Genomic DNA, 21,312 nt, shown 5'->3' with positions numbered 1-21,312 from the left:
ACTGCTTGGGAAGTACAAGGGAGCAAAATATAGAGATGGTCCCTACCCAACAACGGGCTCACAGTCTAGAAGGGGGAGACAGACAACAAAACAAAACATGTAGACAGGTGTCAAAACCTTCAGAATAAATAGAACTATAGCTATATGTACATCATTAACGAAATGAATAGAGTAGTAAATATGTACAAGTAAAATAAATAGAGTAATAAATCTGTACAAACGTATACAAGTGCTGTGGGGAGGGAAAGGAGGTAGGGCACGAGTTGGGTGGTTGGGGTGTCACGGTACAATGGTTTACCCAACCTTTCAGAAGACACAGGTGTGAAATACTCTCAGGCATAACTGTCAAGATCCCTGAAGAGAATTTAAATATTTCCCTCTAAATATCCCTCTCTATCCACTTAACACAGGCTTTCACAGAAACTCCAAAGTCTGTGGGTTCTGAGGCATACTGACTGCTGTTATGAACAGCTATTGCTGTTTCGGGAGTGAAGAGATAATTGCACGACAAACATCAGCTCAAAAGGTTCAAACCTTTGCTACTCTCTAAAATCTGCCTCTCAACCAGGAATGCCTGGAAATCAAATCTGAGAGTCGGTTGTTGCACCATTCCAAGAAATTAGTACAGTCCTCTGCACACAGTAAGTGCCCAATTAATATTTATTGATTGACTGACTGAATGAATTAAAGGGACAGTTGTTGAGATCAAATGACGTAAATGTTTTTCTGTTGCGAATATGGCTGTCAAGTCCAGACGTTTTTTCTGGTGTTGTTTTAATACTGAAATAGAAGTTTTAACCTGCCTTCAGGAAACGTTCTGGGCATGGTACTGCCCTCCTTAAAAATCTCCAATGGCCACCAGTCAACCTACGCATCAAGCAAAAACTCCTCACTCTCGGCTTCAAGGGTGTCCATCACCTCGCCCCCTCCTACATCACCTCCCCTCTCTTTCAACAGCCCAGCCCGCACCCTCTGCCCCTCTGCCGCTAACCTCCTCACTGTGTCTCGTTCTCACGTGTCCCGCCATCGACCCCTGGCCCACGTCATCCCCCTGGCCTGGAATGTCCCCCTCCGCACATCCGCCAACCTAGCTCTTTTCCTCCCTTCAAAGCCATACTGAGAGCTCACCTACTCCAGGAAGCCTTCCCAGGCTTAGTCACCTTTTTCAATCAATCAATCAATCAATCAATCGTATTTACTGAGCGCTTACTGTGTGCAGAGCACTGTTCTAAGCACTTGGGAAGTACAAGTTGGCAACATATAGAGACGGTCCCTACCCAACAGTGGGTTCATAGTCTAGAAGGGGGAGACAGAGAACAAAACCAAACATATTAACGAAATAAAATAAATAGAATAGATATGTACAAGTAAAATAAATGAATACAGTATGAATATGTACAATCATATATACAGGTGCTGTGGGGAAGGGAAGGAGGCAAGACGAGGGGGATGGAGATTGGAACAAGGGGGAGAGGAAGGAGGGGGCTCATCCTGGGAAGGACTCCTGGAGGAGGTGAGCTCTCAGTAAGGCCTTGAAGGGAGGAAGATAGCTAGCTTGGCGGATGTTGGAAGGGAGGGCATTCCAGGCCAGGAGGATGACGTGGGCCGGGGGTCGAGGGCGGGACAGGCGAGAACGAGGCACGGTGAGGAGATTAGCGGCAGAGGAGCGGAAGGTGCTGGGTGGGCTGTAGAAGGAGAGAAGGGAGGTGAGGTAGGAGGGGCGAGGTAATGGAGAGCATTGAAGCCGAAGGTGAGGATTTCTGCCTGATGCACAGATTGATTGGTAGCCACTGGAGATTTTTTAGGAGGGGAGTAACATGCCCAGAGAGCTTCTGGACAAAGACAATCCGGGCAGCGGCATGAAGTATGGATTGAAGTGGGGAGAGACAAGAGGATGGGAGATCGGAGAGAAGGCTGATGCAGTAGTCCAGACGGGATAGGATGAGAGCTTGAATGAGCAAGGTAGCGGTTTGGATGGAGAGGAAAGGGCGGATCTTGACAATGTTGTGGAGCTGAGACCGGCAGATTTTGGTGACGGCTTGGATGTGAGGGGTGAACGAGAGAGCGCAGTCGAGGATGACACCAAGGTTGCGGGCCTGTGAGACTGGAAGGATGGTAGTGCTGTCAACAGTGATGGGAAAGTCAGGGAGATGGCAGGGTTTAGGAGGGAAGACAAGGAGTTCAGTCTTGGACATGTTGAGTTTTAGGTGGCAGGCAGACATCCAGATGGAGATGTCCTGAAGGCAGGAGGAGATGCGAGCCTGGAGGGAGGGGAAGAGAGCAGAGGCAGAGATGTAGATTTGTATGTCATCAGCGTAGAGATGATAGGTGACACCGTGGGAGCGAATGAGGTCAACAAGGGAGTGAATGTAGATCGAGAACAGAAGGGGACCAAGAACTGATCCTTGAGGACCCCCCACAGTAAGGGGATGGGAGGGGGAGGAGGAGCCTGCAAAAGAGACTGAGAATCAACGACCGGAGAGATAAGAGGAGAACCAGGAGAGGACGGAGTCTATGAAACGAAGGTTGAATAGCGTGTTGAGGAGGAGGGGGTGGTCCACAGTGATTAAGGCAGCTGAGAGGTCGAGGAGGATTAGGATAGAGTATGAGCCGTTGGATTTGGCAAGCAGGAGCTCATTGGTGACCTTTGAGAGGACAGTTTTGGTGGAATGTAAGGGACGGAAGCCAGACTGGAGGGGGTCGAGGAGAGAGTTGGTGTTGAGGAATTCGAGGCAGCACGTGTAGACGACTCTTTCAAGGGGTTTTGAAAGGAATGGTAGGAGGGAGATGGGGCGATAACTAGAAGGTGAGGTGGGGTCAAGAGAGGGTTTTTTTTAGAATGGGAGAGACATGGGCATTTTTGAAGGCAGAGGAGAAGGAACCAGTGGATAGTGAGCAGTTGAGGATTGAAAGTAAGGAGGGGAGAAGGTACGGAGCGAGAGATTTCATGAGACGAGAGGGAATGGGGTCAGAAGCACAGGTGACCGGAGTAGTACTTGAGAGGAGGGAGAAGAGCTCCTCTGAGGATACTGTTGGGAAGGATGGGAGAGTAGCAGAGAGTGTTGAGGGCTGAGGGGTTGGAGAAGCGTGGGGAGTGACTTTGGGGAGGTCGGACCTGATGGATTGAATTTTATTAATGAAGTAGGATGCCAGATCGTTGGGGGTGAGGGAAGGAGGAGGGGGAGGAACCGGGGGCCTGAGAAGGGAGTTGAATGTACAGAAGAGCTGACGGGGATGATGGGCATGGGTGTCAATAAGGGAGGAGAAATACGTTTGTCTGGCAGAGGAGAGGGCTGGGTTGAGGCAGGAAAGGATAAACCTCAAGTGAACGAGGTTGGCATGGTGTTTAGACTTTCGGCAGCAGCATTCGGCAGCTTGAGCATATGAGTGAAGGAGGCAGACAGTGGCAGTGATCCAGGGCTGTGGGTTAGTGGTACGAGAGAGGCGAAGGGAAAGGGGAGCGAGTGAGTCTAGCTGAGTAGAAATGGTAGAGTTGAGAGCAGTAATCTGATTATCAAGATTGTGTAGAGAGGAGATGGAGGCGAGGTGGGGTGTGAGGTGCTCAGAAAGATGGATGGGGTCAAGAGAGCAGAGATCTCTGTGAGGGAGTAATATGGATTTACAGGGGAAAGGAGTGTGAGTGAGGATGCAGGTGAGAAAATTATGATCAGAGAGAGGGATTTCAGAGTTGGTGAGGGTGACACAGTGCAGCGGTAGGAGATGATGAGGTCGAGGGTATGACCAATTTGGTGAGTGGGCGAGATGGGGTGGAACAAGAGGTTGGCAGCGTCAAGGAGAGATAGAAGGCGGGCGGCAGAGGAGTCACCAGGGATAGCCATGTGGATGTTGACGTCTCCGAGGATCAGAATGGGCATGGAAAAGGAGAGAAGGAAGGTGAGGAAGGGGTCAAAACCGTAAAGAAGTTGGAGGTGGGGCCGAGGGGCGGGGCGGTAGATGACTGCTACAAGAATCTGGAAGGGGTGGTAGAGGCGAATTATGTGGGCTTCAAAGGAAGGGAAGGAAAGGGAAGGGGAAGGAAGGATAATGGGAAAGAGACATTGGGGAGCGAGAAGGAAACTGACACCTCCTCCTTTTCCGGTGAGTCTGAGGGAGTGGGAGAAGAAAAGGCCTACACTGGAGAGAGCAGCAGAAGAGACCGTGTCGTCTGGAGACAGCCATGTTTCAATTAGGGCGAGAGGGTGTAGGGAGCTGGAAAGGAATAGGTCCAGGATGAAAGGGATCTTACTTATAACGGAGCGGGGGTTCCAGAGGCCACACTTGGCAGTAGCTGATGAGGGAGGGGAGGGAAGGGGAAGGGTGCGAGGGGTGGGGAGGGTTTGGATTGGGATGAGTTGGCGGGGGCCTATGCGGGGAGAGTGGAAAGAGGGGTGGCGATGGGAAAGGAGAACTGGGATGGGGTGGGGGCGGGGGGGGGGGGGAGGGGGCTATGAAGGAGGAGTGGAGGATTGGCTCTGGTACAGAGGAATCCTTGGTAGGGGGTGAGGGGGAGTGGTCTTGATGGGGGAGAGGGAGGGAAAAGGCTGGGTGGGAGAGGGGAAGGGGAAAGTGAGAAATGAGAATGGCAGTTGGGAGCGAGGGAATTTTTCCTCTCCTCCTCCCTACCGCCCCCCCCCGCCCTACCTCCTTCCCCTCCCCACAGCACCTGTATATATGTTTGTACAGATTTATTACTCTATTTATTTTACTTGTACATATTTACTATTCTATTTATTTTGTTAATGATGTGCATCTAGCTTTACTTCTATTTATTCTGATGACTTGACACATGTCCACATGTTTTGTTTTGTTGTCTGTCTCCCCCTTATAGACTGTGAACCCGTTGTTGGGTAAGGACCATCTCTATATGTTGCTAACTTGTACTTCCCAAGCGCTTAGTACAGTGCTGTGCACACAGTAAGCGCTCAATAAATACAATGCAATGAATGAATGAAAGAGTTGGAGAAGCCAGTTAAATGTCTTGGAGTTGGTAGATACCAAAACTGTAAGTTTTCTGAAATATCTGTGTCTCATTTAGAAGTAGAAGTAGTAACAGTAGTAGCTGTAGTAGTAATGTTTTTATTGAGATCCTGCTGAGAACAATGTACAGTGCTAAGCTGATAGGAGCAGAAGACACATTCCTTGTCTACAGGAACTGCCGCCTCTATAAGGGAAACAGGCATAATAATATTTACTAAGTGGGAAGTCAAAACAAAATATCTGAATATCGCATTAAAATGCTAAACATGGGTTAGAAGATTTATATCTTGCTGAGGTTGGTTTAGAAATAAATGCACTAGTGTTAGAGTTGGCTGTGAGGTTTATGCCACTCAGTGGTTGGTTAAAAAATTTGGGGAAGGCTTTTGGAGAAGGTGGGATTTTAGGCTGGCTATTAACATGTAGATTGTTGAGTTTTGATGGATTTGTGGAGGAAAGAAATTTCAAGCTGTGGGGGCAGAGAGAGCAAGAGATAGGAGATTTCAATAATTGCGATTGATAGACTGGAACAGGGCAAAGATTCTAGATGAGGAAGAGTATCAATTGATAAGCAGCATAGCTGTGTGGATAGAGTGCGGACCTAGGAGTGAGAGAATGTGGCTTCAAATCCTAGCTCCACCACTTGTCTGCTTTGGACTTCGGGCACCTAATTTCACTTCCCTGTGTTTCAGTAACCTCTTCTGTAAAGTGGGGATTAAGACTGTGAGCTCCATGTGGGATATTGACTGTGTCCAACCCGATTAGATTGTCTCTCTCCCAGGCTTAGTACAGTACATAGCATATAGTAAGTATTTAACAAATGCCATAAAAACCAAAATGAAACAAAAAAACCTGGAGTGTAGCAAGTTAGAAGGGCCAATATGTAAAATGGGGAACACCAATGGTAGGGGTTTATTGTCTGATGCAGGGAGAAGTGGGCAAACATTGGAGAGTTTTGAGGAGAGAGGAAAAGTACTTAGTTTCATAAAGATCAATCAATCAATAAATTACATTTACAGAGCACTTACTGTGTGCAGAGCACTGTACTAGGTGTTTGGGAGCAAACAATGTAAGAGAGTTGGTAGACATGTTCCCTGTCCTCATTGAGCTTACAGTAAAGAGGAAGACAATTTAGGAAACAACGTGGCATATGGGCTGAAACTGAAGAAGGCACCAAGGATGTTACTTTCAGGTACTGGGAGGAGGGTAACGTTGTCAATGGAGATTTAAGCACTTTGAGCCTCATCCAACCCTCACTCCCAGACGGTATTGCACATATCCTCATATTCATTCATTGGGTCAGTCGTACTTACTGTGTGCAGAACACTGTACTAAGCGCTTGAGAAGTACAAGCCGGCAACATAGAGATGGTCCCTACCCAACAATGAGATCATAGTTTAGAAGGGGGAGTCAGACAACAAAACAAAACACGTAGACAGGAGTTAAAATCGTCAGAACAAATACAAATAAAGCCATATGCACATCATTAATGAAATAAATAGAATAGTAAATATGTGCGAATTAAATAATTACATTAATGAATCTGTACAAATATATACAAGTGCTGCTGGGAGGGGAAGCATGTAGGGCGGAGGATGGGGAGGAGGACAGGAAAAAAGGGGCTCAATCTGGGAAGACCTACTTGAGGAGGTGAGCTCTCAGTAGGGCTTTGAAGGGAGGAAGAGAGCTAGCTTGGCGATGTGTGGAGGGAGGTCATTCCAGGCCATGGGAAGGACGTGGGCCGGGGGTCGACGGCAGGAAAGGCGAGAACGAGGGACAGTGAGGAGGTTATTGGCAGAGGAGCGGAGGGTGCAGGCTGGGCTGTAGAAGAAAAGAAGGGAGTTGAGGTAGGAGGGGGTGAGATGATGGATAGCCTTCAAGCCGAGAGTGAGCAACTTTTTCTTGATTCTTAGGTTAACAGGCAGCCACTGGAGATTTTTTAGGAGGGGAGTAACATGCCCAGAACGTTTCTGCACAAAGATAACCCGGACAGCAGTGTGAAGTGTATATTGAAGTGGTGAGAAACAGGAGTATGATAGATGAGAGAGGAGGCCGATACAGTAATCCAGTAGGGATAGGATGAGAGATTGAACCAGCAAGGTAGCGATTTGGATGGAGAGGAAACAGTGGATCTTGGCAATGTTGTGGAGGTGAGACCGGCAGGTTTTGGTGACAGATTGGATGTGCGGGGTGAATGAGAGAGCATAGTCGAGGATGACACCAAGATTGCGGGCTTGTGAGATGTGAAGGATGGCAGTGCCGGCGACAGTGATGGGAAAGTCAGGGAGAGGGAAGGGTTTGGGAGGGAAGATAAGGAGTTCAGTCTTGTACATATTGAGTTTTGAATAGAGGGCAGACATCCAGATGGAGATGTCCTGAAGGTAGGAGGAAATATGAGCCTTGAGAGTGGGAGAGGGAGCAGACGCCGAGATGTAGATTTGGGTGTCATCAGCGTAGAAATGATAGTTGAAGCCGTGGGAGCGATTGAGTTCACCAAGGGAGTGAGTGTAGATAGGGAACAGAAGGGGACCAAGAACTGACCCTTGAGACACCCCTACAGTAAGGGGATGGGAGGGGGAGGAGGAACCCGCAAAAGAGACCGAGAATGAATAGCCAGAGAGATAAGAGGAGAACCAGAAGAGGACGGAGTCTGTGAAGACAAGGTTGGATAGCGTATTGAGGAGAAGAGGGTGATCCACAGTGTTGAAGGCAGCTGAGAGGTCGAGGAGGATTAAGATAGAGTATGAGCCGTTGGATTTCGCAAGAAGGAAGTCATAGGTGACCTTTGATTGAGCAATTTCTGTGGAGTGTAGGAGACAGAAGCCAGATGGGAGGGGGTCAAGGAGGTCATTGGCGTTGAGGAATTCGAGGCAGCGGGTGTAGACGACTCGTTCTCGGAATTTGGAAAGGAAGAGTAGGAGGGAGATAGGGCGATAAGGGGAGGTGGGGTCAAGAGAAGGTTTTTTAAGATGGGGAGACGTGGGCATGTTTGAAGGTAAGGAACTAGTGGAGAGTGTGCGGTTCAATATGGAAGTTAAGGTGGGGATGAGGGGAGGGGCGAGAGACTTCATAAAATGAGAGGGAATGGGGTCTGAAGCACAGGTGGATGGAGTAGCACTTGAGAGGCGGGAGGAGATCTCATCTGAAGATACTGCTGGGAAGGATGAGTAGCAAAGAGGGTTGAGAGCTGGGGGGATGGAAAAGGGGGAGGAGTGACTTTGGGGAGGTCAGACCTGATGGAGATTAATTTTACTAATGAAGTAGGAGGCCAGATCGCTGGGGGTGAGGGATGGAGGAAGGAGACGAGCAGGGTGCCTGCGAAAGGTGTTAAATATATGGAACAGCTAATGGGGATGATGAGCATGGGTATCAATGAGGGAGGAGAAATAATTTTGCCTGGCAGAGGAGAGGGCAGAGTTTAGATAGTAAAGGATAAACTTTAAATGAACGAGGTTGGCTTGGTATTTGGACGTTTGCCAGCAGCGTTCAGCAGCTCAAGCATAGGAGCAAAGGAGACGGACAGTGGGAGTGATACAAGGCTGTGGGCAAGTGGTACGAGAGCAGCAAAGAGAAAGAGGAGTGAGCGAGTTGAATGGAGTGGAGGGGGGGAGTTCATAGCAGTACTCTCGTCATCAAAATTGGGTAGCTAGGATAGGGGGGCGAGGTGGGGTTTGATGCACTGATGCATATACCATTGCATCCCCTACCTGTACTTTATTTTAATGTATTTCCCTTACTGTTTTCCTGTTAACCAAATCTATTGTACTCTCCTAAACGTTTAGTATATATTTTTCTCCCATAGTAAGTGTGCAGTAAATACCTCTGATTGATTGATTGATTATAGATGGACAGAATGGAAGAGAAGAGGATTAGAAGGGAAGCTGAGAAATTTAATTTTAGACTTGGACAAATGGACATGATATGGATGCAGGAGGAGATGAGAGATTGGCTAGGGTGTGGGAGGTCATGTTTGGGGTTATCAGGGAGTAGCTGAAATCATGTTTATGGATGCATTACCTACGTAAGAATAATGCCACATAAGCAACATCTTCAACTCCTCCCTCTCTTTCAACCCCAATATTCAGGCTGTTGACAAATGCTTTTGTTTTACTATTACAACATTCCCAGAACCAGCCTCTTCCTCTTCACCCAAATGACCACCACACTGGTCTAGGCACTTGTCTTATCCTGACATAGCTACTCTACCAGCCATCCTCACTGATTTCCCAGCCTCCTTTCTCTCTTTCCTCTGGTCCATACTTCACTCTGTTTCCCAGATCACGCCTCTGGAATGTTCTACCCACAGCTATTCACTTGTCAAATATTTTATTTTTATATTACTGTAAGGCTGTACCTGAATAGTCTTGTAAATAGGACTCTTCTTAGGATGAATCTAAGTTTATCAGACAGCTCTCTCCTGCCCTGCCTCCTTTATCTCTTTCTCTTTATTTTTCTGTTTTTATGACTGCTTAAGCATCTCTCTTTAATTCTCTTTCTTTTTGGCCCTGGCAGTCATTCATTCAGTTGTATTTATTGAGCACTTACTGCGTGCAAAGCAACCTGCATGTCAGATTTCCTCATACGTGGAAATACTAGGAGAATCTCTATATAACTACCAAGTAATATTGAACTTGTAAAAGCTGGTGAAAAAAATGCATCCTTAGAATACTTAATGATAGTGAGATTGAGAAACGTTATAGACTCCATTTATATCTTGAACTGCTTACAGTGAATTTCTAAACAATGAATTGTGGGAGATCCAATGACCTTTCTAGTATGTTTTCACTTAGAGAAATGATCTCAGCAAATATTAAGGGATGAGGTATTAATTAGTTAGAGCCCAGGACTCTGGCTTTCAATCCTAGTTGTGCTATTTGCCTGCTGTGGGACCTTGGGTGAGCTCCTTAACTTTTCATTGCCTCAGTTTTTTCATCTGCACAATGGGAATAAAATATCTCCTGGCGGTTTTCAGTCTAAGAGGAAGGGGGTACAGGTATTTTACCCTCATTGTGCAGATGAAGAAATTGAGGAACCGAGAAAATAAGGGACTTGACCAAATCTGGGCTGTGTCTGAGTTGATTACTTTGTGCCTACCTGCTTTGATTATCAGCGTTGGTCAGTGGAAAGAGCGCGGTCCTGGGAGTCAGAGGTCGTGGGTTCGAATCCCGACTCCCCCACATGTCTGCTGTGTGACGTTGGGCAAGTCACTTCACTTCTCCGGGCCTCAGGGGCCTCATCTGGAAAATGATGATGAAGACTGTGAGCCCCACGTGGGACAACCTTGTAACCTCCCCAGAGCTTAGAACAGTGCTTTGCACGTAGTAAGCGCTTAATAAATGCCATTATTAGTATTATTATTATTACCTAATTTTGCATAGCACTGGAAACTTCCTAGTGCCTTTCTCACTCCCTTCATAATAATCATGGTCATCATTATTATCATATTTTAATGTATTCTTAATAGTATAGTAGTCCCTCCATTTCTATTCAGAATGAGAACCTGTGTTCTGAGCTAGTGTTTCAAAATTAGTAATGCTAGATATTTCTCAATTGGCTGATTCAGGTAAATATCCACCTGCTGTACACTCATCACATTGGCCGACCTGATGGAGAATTCAAACAACATCACAGAGTTTGTTCTCTGGGGTCTGCTCCCAAACCAAGAGGGGAAGGTAACTTCTTTCGTGTTGTTCGCACTCTATTATTTAGCCATCTTGTTGGGCAACCTTCTTATCCTCATCACCATCAGAAACAGCCATCTTAGCAGCCTATGTACATTTTCCTCAGTCCCTTGTCCACTATGGACCTCTGCCTTACGTCCACAGTTGCTCCTAAGATGATCGCAGACCTATTGGTGGAAAGAAAAAGCACCTCCTGCATGGTGCCACCCTTTGGCGCTCACTTTTCAGCGATGCCAAGAGATCACCACGTCGCCATCTGCAAGCCTCTCCACTACCTGATGGTTATGAGCCGGCAGGCTTGCCACACGTTGGTCTTGGCCTCTTTCGTAGGGGCTTTTTTGCATTCGATCGTGCAGATTTTCATCATGGTACAGCTACCTTTCTGTGGCCCCGATCAGATTGACCACTGTTTCTGTGATGTGCTTCCTCTGCTGAAGCTCGTCTGTACTGAGACCTATTTTGTCAACGTCTTAATCATTGCAATCACTGGTGTTCTGTTTCTACTAACTTTCGTTTACCTTGGTCATTTCCTATCTCATCATTTTATCTGTCCTGAGAAAACATTGCACAGAGAGTTGGCACAAAGCTCTCTCTACCTGTGGTTCGCACATCACCGTGGCACTCATGTTTTTCTTGCTCCTCATCTTGTTTTTATATTCCCGTGGCTTATTCCGTCAGCAATGATAAAGTGTTTGCCCTCTTTTACACCATCATCACCCCCATGTTCAACCCCTTCATCTACACGGTGAGATACACCAACATGAAAAATGCCATGAGAAAGGTATGGTGTAGGAAAGTGTTATCAGAAAGAAAATGCATGCATAAAATCGACTTCCATTTCTTATGTTTTCTGTACATTTTAGCATAGCATTGTGCATTAACTCTCCTCTCCTCCTGTTCCTCCCCTCCCTGTTGCCACCCCCCTTTTCCCTACTCCCTTCCCCTACCCAAAGTACTTGTATATATTTGTACACATTTATTACTCTGTTTCATTTGAAATTATTAACTATATTCACTATGTTAATGATGTATATATAGCTATAATTCCATTTATTCTGATGGTATTGACACCTATCTACTTGTTTTGTTTTGTTGTTTGTCTCCCCCTTCTAGACAGTGAGCCCGTTGTTTGGTACGGGCCATCTGTATATGTTGCCCATCTGTACTTCCCAAGCACTTAGTACAGTGCTCTACATACAGTAAGTGCTCAATAAATACGATTGAATGAATGAATTAGCATTAACATTATTCCAGATTAACACACTAACAGGTTGTATTTCCAGGCCCCCTTCTTGTACCAATCAATCTGTGGTATTTATTGAGTGCCTTCAGTGTGCAGAGCAATGTACTAAGTGCCTGGGCTAGTACAGTACCACAGAGTTGGTAGACATGATCCTTGATATAGTGTAGATCAAATGATCATCAGCATGTCCCCTCTGTTTGTGGCAGCGTTAACATCACACTGCTATCAACCATTCTATGGTCTGCTTCTGCCAAGGCTTCCCCTCTTCCAAAATCTTCAAGATCGTGGAAATCTTCATGTCTTTCTTGAGAATAATTTTCAATGATAGTCATTTGCATGTGTAATGGCTTCTAGAACAGTCATCATTTAGTAATTAAAATATAAAAGCAGGTGGTTTGTGTGATTCATTTCAACGTGCTTGTGGCATAATGGTTCCTCTTGGTGAGACAGTAAGTTACCTTTGCAAATAACTTTCAAAAATATTCAGACCTGAAAAATTCATTTGCTGTGCAAATGTTGCATAAGCCCTGCCTGCATTTACCATAATTCCACCCTCACACTTCTGACACTGGCTCCATAACGTTAGAAAACTAGTTTCCAGAGTTTAGTACAGTACCTTGCACAAAGTAAGTGCTTAACAAATAATTGTAATTAATTATGATTGTTAATATGCTAAAGCTTGCAAACCCAGCGTGAATTCACATGAAATCTAATCTTGAAGGAAATTGTTAGAGGAGAACTGCTTGCATTCTGTCCCTGTTTTGCCTTTAAGATTCGTAAGACTGGATGATTTTTTCTCCCTCACTGGATGAAAGGAAGTAGGCATTACCTTGGAAGGTATTATGACTGGAACCCGTTAATCTAATTGTGTAGCCAAATGGAAAGAAGTACAGGATTCAGAGTTAGGAGTCCCAGGTGTGACTGTCCACAAGTTGCTTAACTGTTCTTTGCCTCAGTTTCCTCATCTGAAAAGCTGAATCAGAAACCTATTTCCCAACCCTTTAGACTGTGATACCTGCCTAGCACAAGAAGTATGTCCATCTGTTTATTTTGTCTTTACCCCCACATTGAGCAAAGTACTGGACACCTACTAAGCACTGAATGAATATTATTATCATTAATGTTATTGTTATTATCCAATTTCCCATTACTAAAAAAGGGGACTATATTAATCTCTCAGAGCAGAATTGGAAACAGATCATTTATTCTTTCCTATTTCCCTACCATAAATATATGTATTTATATACTTTCTGAACCCAGAAATCAATTAATTGTACTTATTGAGCCCTTTATTATGTGCAGAGCACTGTACTAAGAGCTTGGGAAAGTACAGTATAGCAATATAATAGGTGAGAGTGCTACCTTTGAACGAATACATTTTCTCTTTCTCCCTCTCTCCCTTCTTCCCTCTCTCTCTCTCTCTCTCTCTCTCTCTCTGTCTCTCTCTGTCTCTCTCTCCCTCTCTCTCTCTCTCTCTCTCTCTCTCTCCCTTCCTCTTTTCCTCCCTCTCTCTTTCTCTCTGTCTTTATACACTGTCTGACTATTCCTAGGTTTAGATTATAACTAATATTTAGGTTAAGCCTACAGTGATGGTTCTTTTTAGCTTTAAAGTACAAACCTATTACAACCTAAGCCCATGGTAGTTCACAAACGGCCAGAAAAGATTCAAGCACCACTAATTAACCAGCCACGTGCATATGGTATTAGGCAATAATGGGAACTTGCGTATAGAGATTAATCAATGAGAAAGCAAATTGTCTGCATTTATAGGGTGTTCTATGATGGAATCTTGTCACGGTCATCAAGAACACAACATTATCAAGGAATTAAGACCTGAACAGATACATTTGCAAGAAGATACTGACTCTTTCTAACATTTGAAATCAAAGGAATGGTTTACAGTAGCAGTAACAGCATTTATTAAGCACTCACTGTGTGGGCCACTGTATTAAGGTCTGGGAGAAAATCCACAGATGGGAATTGGACCCTGACTCTGTCCCTCAGGGATTTGACAATCCAAATCCATCAGATCTCTCATGTTAACCTGGCCACCGAGCACCTGATTTCAATTAAGTGAATGAGATGTTTTGCTCTCTCAGGACAAACCTGTACCTCTTCAAAGAGTTTAGGGGAGCACTAGATCAAGAGGATTTGAGGGGAGGCTGAGATGAAGCAAGAAGGAAGGAACTGATTAGTAGAAAGCAGCAACAATATACGTAGTATAAAAATGAAGGGAGCTAGAAGGGATAAGGAAAAAGAGAAGCCGTGTGCCTAGTCAAAAGAGCACAGGCCTGGGTTCTAATTCTGACTTCTCCAATTGTCTGCTGTGTGATCTTAGGCAAGTCATTTCATTTCTCTGTGCCTCAGTTACCTCATCTATAAAATAGGGATTAAAACTGTGAGCCCCATGTGGGACATGTACAGTGTCCTACCTGATGATCTTTTATCTTCTCCAGTGTTTTGTACAGTGTCTGGCACATAGTGAGCACTTAATTTATACCATTAAGAAAAAGAGAGAGAGAGTGGAAGGGTGAGTTGCAGGAGATGAGGAAAAAAACTCATCATGATGAAGCAGTGTGGCTCAGTGGAAAGAGCACGGGCTTGGGAATCAGAGGTTATGGGTTCTAATCCCAGCTCTGCCACTTGTCAGCTGTGTGACATTGGGCAAGACACTTAACTTCTCGGTGCCTCAGTTCCCTCACCAGTAAAATGGGGATTAAGACTATGAGCCCCATGTGGGACAACTTGATCACCTTATATCCCCCCAGCGCTTAGAACAGTGCTTTGCACATAGGAAGTGTTTAACAAATACCATTATTATTTAACTTGGCTTTTATGCATTTCTTAGTATGTAAAGTAACTGAGATTTGGTTACCTGAATTAGCAAGGAAGCAACTGGAAAGGAAAATAAATAAGCTTTCTTTATCAGATGATGAAACGGATACCTAGTTCATTAGACTCATTAGCTAGAGTTCATAGCTGGACAGTTATGAGGTCCCCTGGAGACTGGTTCCCTTGAGTCTTCAGATGCCTTTAAGTATTTTCAGGAGGATTTTTTGGGCTGGTTCAGCAGAGACGTCCGTGCCACCTAACACCGTTTCTGTTCTTCTTGAGCTTAGGAGGATGAGAAAGATTTACTCAGCAGGCTCAGGCCATTTTGGCTTCTAAGAGTTCATTTCTGTTCTTTAGGAGCGACGGGCACTTTGCCTGGCTCAAGAGTAAGATGGATCTGTCAGTCAGTCAGTCTAATGTATTTATTGAGTGCTTACTGTGTCCGGAGCATTGTACCAAGCACTTGGGAGAGTTCAATACAACAATGAACAGACATCTTTCCTGCCCTCAGAGGCTGCATTTCAAGGAAAAGAATATTAATGTTTGACTAGAGGGGGGCAATTCATTAAAGTAATTTTACATGGGCAGAACAAGACTTTCAAGACTTTGGCCCATGAGACAAAGAATTATATTCATTCACCCCCCTAAACACACCAGGGTCTGTTCAGACGTTGCAATAATTTTCTCTGCCACATGGACTCTCTTCATGACTAGCCACGACTGACAGGGTCCTGGGAGGAACTTTCCATCACAGCTGCTCAGACCCAATGTTCAGGTATTGCTGTTCATGTGGATGATGACCAAGAAGGAGGAAGTGGATGCTTAAAAATTGCGCTACCACAGCCGTCCCTAAATACCTGTTCAGAGCTGACAGGTGCAGTGTTTAGAAACCTCACTGTAGGAGAGTCTTATCCCCTTTCCCACACAAGCCTTACTAGCCATCCTGGGGCATGGAAATCAGCCTTTCTAGAATATTTTTCCCCAGAAAAAAAAGTCCGTGTACTCTACATAACTGGAATTTTTTCATCTAAAAGGTAAAGAGAATTTTGGAAATATGCTATCTCTCTGTTTTTCTATGTCATTCTTGTTTAGTTCAAAAGGAAGTTTCAAGCCTTGGAAATTCTTATAGGGGACCTCTTCTTCTTCCTCTTCCTCTTTCTCTTCCTCCTCTTCCAAATCTTTTCTCTTCTTCATTCTTCTTTTTATGGTATTTGTTAAGCCTTTACCATGTGCCAGTCACTGTGCTAAGCACTGGGGTAGGTACTAGGTAATCAGGTTGAGCATAGTCCCCATTCCACATGGGACTCACAAGTCTTAATTCCCATTTTACAGATGTTGTCACAAAGGTACAGAGAAGTTATGTGACTCTCCCAAGGTCACACAACAGACAAGTGGCAGAACTGGGTTTATTACCCAGGTTCTTCTAACTTCCAGGTCCATGCTCGATCCACTAGGCCACGCTTATTCTCATTGCCAAATTTCTTGGCCGGTGGAAAGCCACTCAAGGCTGCGGATTTCACTGGGATCCTCCTGGCCACAGATGCCAACCTAGGCTATTGGTTGAGATAAGCTGCTTACAACCAACTAAATATGCTACACCACCACTGGGCAGTGACCAAAGTGAAGATGAGGAGCTCAGCTGCCAGGGGTTGAACGTGTTGGGGAGAAGACTGGGAGGAGGCAGCCAAGATGGCAGTCGGCAGGAAGTCAGGTCTTTCCCCTGGACTTCTACAGATGCCCCAGTAAACCTTCTGTGGATTGCAGATCTTGTGAGTCATCTTACTCCCTCACTCTGCAGGCCAATTCATCAAATGAACATTTCTGAAAGGGATCGGTAAATGAACACTTCTGAAAGGGATCGGTATGACGAACCTCTTCTTGTATCTGAAGGGATTCCTCTTGAAACATTTAGCAATTGGAATATTTTTGTTTCATTCTCTATTTTGCTATTTGTAGAAATGATTGCAATTTGCTTAGTGGTGCAGCAGTCAGGTTGAATTGAAGTTCTGAATTGGAATGAAAATATTCTAACATAGCAATCTATTAATAATAATTGATGATGATAATTGTGCCTGTATTTGCTAAGCACTGTGCTAAGCAATGTGGTAAGTGCACGGTAAACAGATCCCACATAGGCTTCATTGTCTAAGTAGAAGGGAGAACAGGTACTTAATACCCAGTTTTTAGATGAGGAAACTAAGGCCCAGAGAAGTGAAGTGACTTGCCCAAGGTCACACAGCAGGTACATGATGGAGCTGAGATTTGAACCACAGTCCTATAAGGTAAAGAATCACTTACATGAACCAGACATAGAAAACAAATGATCAATTTTGTATATTTGGTATTATTTCAGATCATTCAAAGCTTTCTTGCCCCCTCATTGATTTCACTGAACACAAGGACAGCAACGTCACTAAATTTGTTCTCATGGGAATTTCCCTAAACCTGGTGGTGCAAGCACTGTGCTCTGACCTGCTCTTAACATGATAGCTTATAGTCTTCTTGGGAACTCTTCTCATTTTCACACCATCAGACGTAGCCATCTGATCGACCAGCCTATGTATTTCTTTCTCAGTTTGTTGTCTGCCATGGATCTCTACTATGCCTCCACCATTGTTCCCCAGATGATCTGAAACCTACTTGTTGAGAGAAAAACAATTTCTTTGTCCAACTCTATGGCTCAACTCTTTGCTGTGCATTTCTTTGGCGGGGTTGAGATCTTCATTCTAGTGGGAATGGCTTATGACTCATTACATTGCGATCTGCAAAGCCCTACGTTACATAGCAGGGTGAAGTTTCTAGTTGCCCATCTTTGTATGATGCCCAGGCGTTAGGCGTGATAAGCCAAACTTCCTTTTTTGTGGGTGTTTGTTAAGTGCTTACTATGAGTCAAGCACTATTCTAAGGACTGGGGAGAGTATATTGTAGCAGAGTTGGTAGACACATTCCCTGACACATACATACAGTCTAAATAAGAGGGGCAACAGGCATTTCATCCCCATTTGACAGTTGAGGAGACTGAGGCCCAGAGAAGTTGAGACTTGCCCAAGGTCAAACAGCAGCCATGTGGCAGATCCAGAAATAGAACCTAGATCCTTCTGATTCCCAGCCTTGTTCTTTATCCACTAGGCCATGTTGCTTCTCTGTCTCACAAGGATGTAACTTTGGCCTTCTCCTCAACTCATTTCTCTTATTCAACAAACATTTTAAGTCTGTCACCAAATCCTATAAGTTCTACCTTCTCACATCGTTAAATTCTGCTCTTTCCTCTCCATCCAAACTGCTAAAATCTTGATCCAAGCTCTTCTTATCTCTCCTTGATTACTGCATCAGCCTCCATGCTGACCCCCCTTCCTCCTCACTCTCTCCACTCTAGTCCACACTTCACTCCATTGCCTGAATCATTTTTTCTACAAAGCCATTCTATCCATGTTTCACCCCTCCACAAGAACCTCTAGTGCTTGCCCATTCACCTCTGCATCAAACAGAGCCTCCTTACTATTGGATTTTGAACACTTAGTCACTTTGTCCCCTCCTATCTTACCTCTCATTTCCTACTAGAGCCCAGCATGCACAATTCGATCCTCTCACACCAACCTATCTACTGAACTTTGATCTCATCTGTCTCACCACTGACCCCTCGCCCACATCCTGCCTCTGGCCTGGAACTTCTTCCTCCTTTATATACTACAGACCACCGCTTTACCCACCTCCAAGTCTTATTAAACTCACATCTCGTGCAAGAGGCTTTCCTTGACTAAGCCCTCATTTTCCCGACTCCCTCTCATTTTCTTCATCACCTTTGCACTTGGATTCACAATTTTACTTACCCCACCCTCAGCCTTCCACCACCTTTGAACATATCGATAATTTTTTAATGTATACTAATGTTTGTCCTCCCCCCCTAGACTGTAAGCTTCTTGTGGGCAGGGAATGTGACCACTGACTCTTATACTCTTTTCTTAGTATAGTGCTTTGCATAACATAAGCACCCAATAAATATGATTGTTTGATTCTCACTGTGCCTTGCTCTCACCTCTCCTGCATTGACCCCATTACTCACAACTTTCCTCCTGACTTCCTCCAGGTACCTGGACTTATGGGGGAAGGAATCTCTTAAGGAGGATTTGGATATACATGACTATGGAGAGTGAGAGAGGAATAAAGGATAAACCCACAATTGTGGGTGTTAGAAACGGGGAGGGTATCTGTGCTGTCCGTTGTTATGGAAAGTTAGGTGGAAGAGAAGATTTAGGAAGGATAAAGGTTGGATATATATTGCCCTTGTTACTCTGCATCTTCTAGAGGGGTTTACCAAAAGAAAATATCGTAATTAAAGAAACTGGGAGAGAAAAGAATCCAAGATTATCTTTGATATCTTTCGAAGAAATTAAATCCTTAACTTCATAAATGCCTGCTGCCCAGAACCTGCCTGATTTCAGCTGTGTGGCTCCCAATGACTGTTTCCAGTAAGAGTGATGGGTAAGGGAGAAAATCTCTCCTTATAATATGTCTGCCTCAATCAGAGCTCAGAAACAGAAGACTGAGATGGAATGGTGGCAGATGTCAAACAGTTAACTAAAATGCAAATTAAGTGCATGAGACAAGATTTCTGGATGGACAAAAAAAAGTCATGTTAGCTCCAGCCCTCAAAAGGCACTGGCACATATAGTAAGTACTTAAGAAATACAACAATAATCATTATTATTGTTATTTTGTTTGGTTCTGATACTATACATACAAATATAACAATCATTATTATTATTATTGTGATTTTGTTTGGTTCTGATACTTCCGATGATACTGGATAGAGAATGGCCCTGGGAGTGAGTTCTAATACCAGCTCCACCACCTGTCAGCTAGGAGACCTTGGGCAAGCCACTTAACTTTTTAGTGCCTCGGTGACCTCATTTGTAAAATGGGAATTAATGCTGTGAGCCCCATGTGGCACAATAACTGTGTCCAGCCTGATTAGTTTCCATCTTCCCAATGCTTAGTACAGTGCCTGTCACATAGTAAGAGCTTAACAAATATCAATAGAGATGGGGCAAGTTTCCAGATTTCCTCCATGGAGTCCTCCCAGGAATCAATCAATCCTATTTATTGAGCGCTTACTGTGTGCAGAGCACTGTACTAAGCGCTTGGCAAGTACAGGTTGGCAACATCATCATCATCAATTGTATTTATTGAGTGCTTACTATGTGCAGAGCACTGTACTAAGCGCTTGGGAAGTACAAATTGGCAACATATAGAGACAGTCCCTACCCAACAGTGGGCTCACAGTCTAAAAGGGGGAGACAGATAACAAAACCAAACATACTAACAAAATAAAATGAATAGAATAGATATGTACAAGTAAAATAAATAAATAAATAAATAAATAGAGTAATAAATATGTACAAACATATATACATATATACAGGTGCTGTGGGGAAGGGAAGGAGGTAAAATGGGGGGATGGAGAGGGGGACGAGGGAGAGAGGAAGGAAGGGGCTCAGTTTGGGAAGGCCTCCTGGAGGAGGTGAGCTCTCAGTAGGGCCTTGAAGAGAGGAAGAGAGCTAGTTTGGCGGATGGGCAGAGGGAGGGCATTCCAGGCCCGGGGGATGATGTGGGCCGGGGGTCGATGGCGGGACAGGCGAGAACGAGGTACGGTGAGGAGATTAGCGGCAGAGGAGTGGAGGGTGCGGGGTGGGCTGTAGAAGGAGAGAAGGGAGGTGAGGTAGGAGGAGGCAAGGTGATGAAGAGCCTTGAAGCCGAGGGTGAGGAGTTTCTGCCTGATGCGCAGATCGATTGGTAACCACTGGAGACTTTTGAGGAGGGGAGTAATTTCCTGGTCCTTTAGGTGCCTTTAAATATATGGAGTCTATTCTGCAAAGATTGTCCCAAGACAGTTTCTACTCTGGGCATCAGTGGAATCAAGGATGGGAGCTATTGGCTCAGCCTCATTGAGTGTTTTCTGTGCTCAGAGCCAACTGGATGAAGGAAAACGTCAGAGAGACTTTTCCCTAGTCTTGCTCATGAAAACCAGAAGCTACTTGATACTCGGGACCACCAGTTTCTAAGAGGTTGCTCCTGTGTAAGTACTTCATTTTTTTTAAGCAAGTGAAAGATCCAGCAGTGCTCTCTTTGTAGCCCTGAAAATCTTTACTGGTTCCCAAAAAAGGAACTGGTAAATTGACCATAGAACCACTGAGAAATCCTTCAATAAGACGGTAGGGGTGTATGTTTGCCATACTTATTCTTTTTGTCTTCTAGTTCTAGGTATAAAAAACCATTTTGTTCATTCATTCAGTCTTATTTATTAAACTCTTACTGTTCACGGAGCATTGTACTAAGCTCTTGGGCAGGTACAATACAATAAACAGCGAAATTCCTGTAAGCCCATTGTTGGGTAGGGACTGTCTCTATATGTTGCTGATTTGTACTTCCCAAGCACTTAGTACAGTGCTCTGCACACAGTACGTGCTCGATAAATATGATTGAATTAATGAATTCCCTGCCTAAAACGAGGTTTGCTTTTGAGCAAGAGAGTATTTCCTTGGCAAGCACTGGTGGATATTCCTGGCTAAGAGATATGTTCTC

This window comes from Tachyglossus aculeatus, unplaced genomic scaffold, assembly GCF_015852505.1.
Source record: "Tachyglossus aculeatus isolate mTacAcu1 unplaced genomic scaffold, mTacAcu1.pri scaffold_75_arrow_ctg1, whole genome shotgun sequence".
NCBI classification, from domain to species: Eukaryota; Metazoa; Chordata; class Mammalia; order Monotremata; family Tachyglossidae; genus Tachyglossus; species Tachyglossus aculeatus.
The sequence above is the reverse complement of the archived record's forward strand: the minus strand, read 5'-3'. Positions refer to the sequence as shown.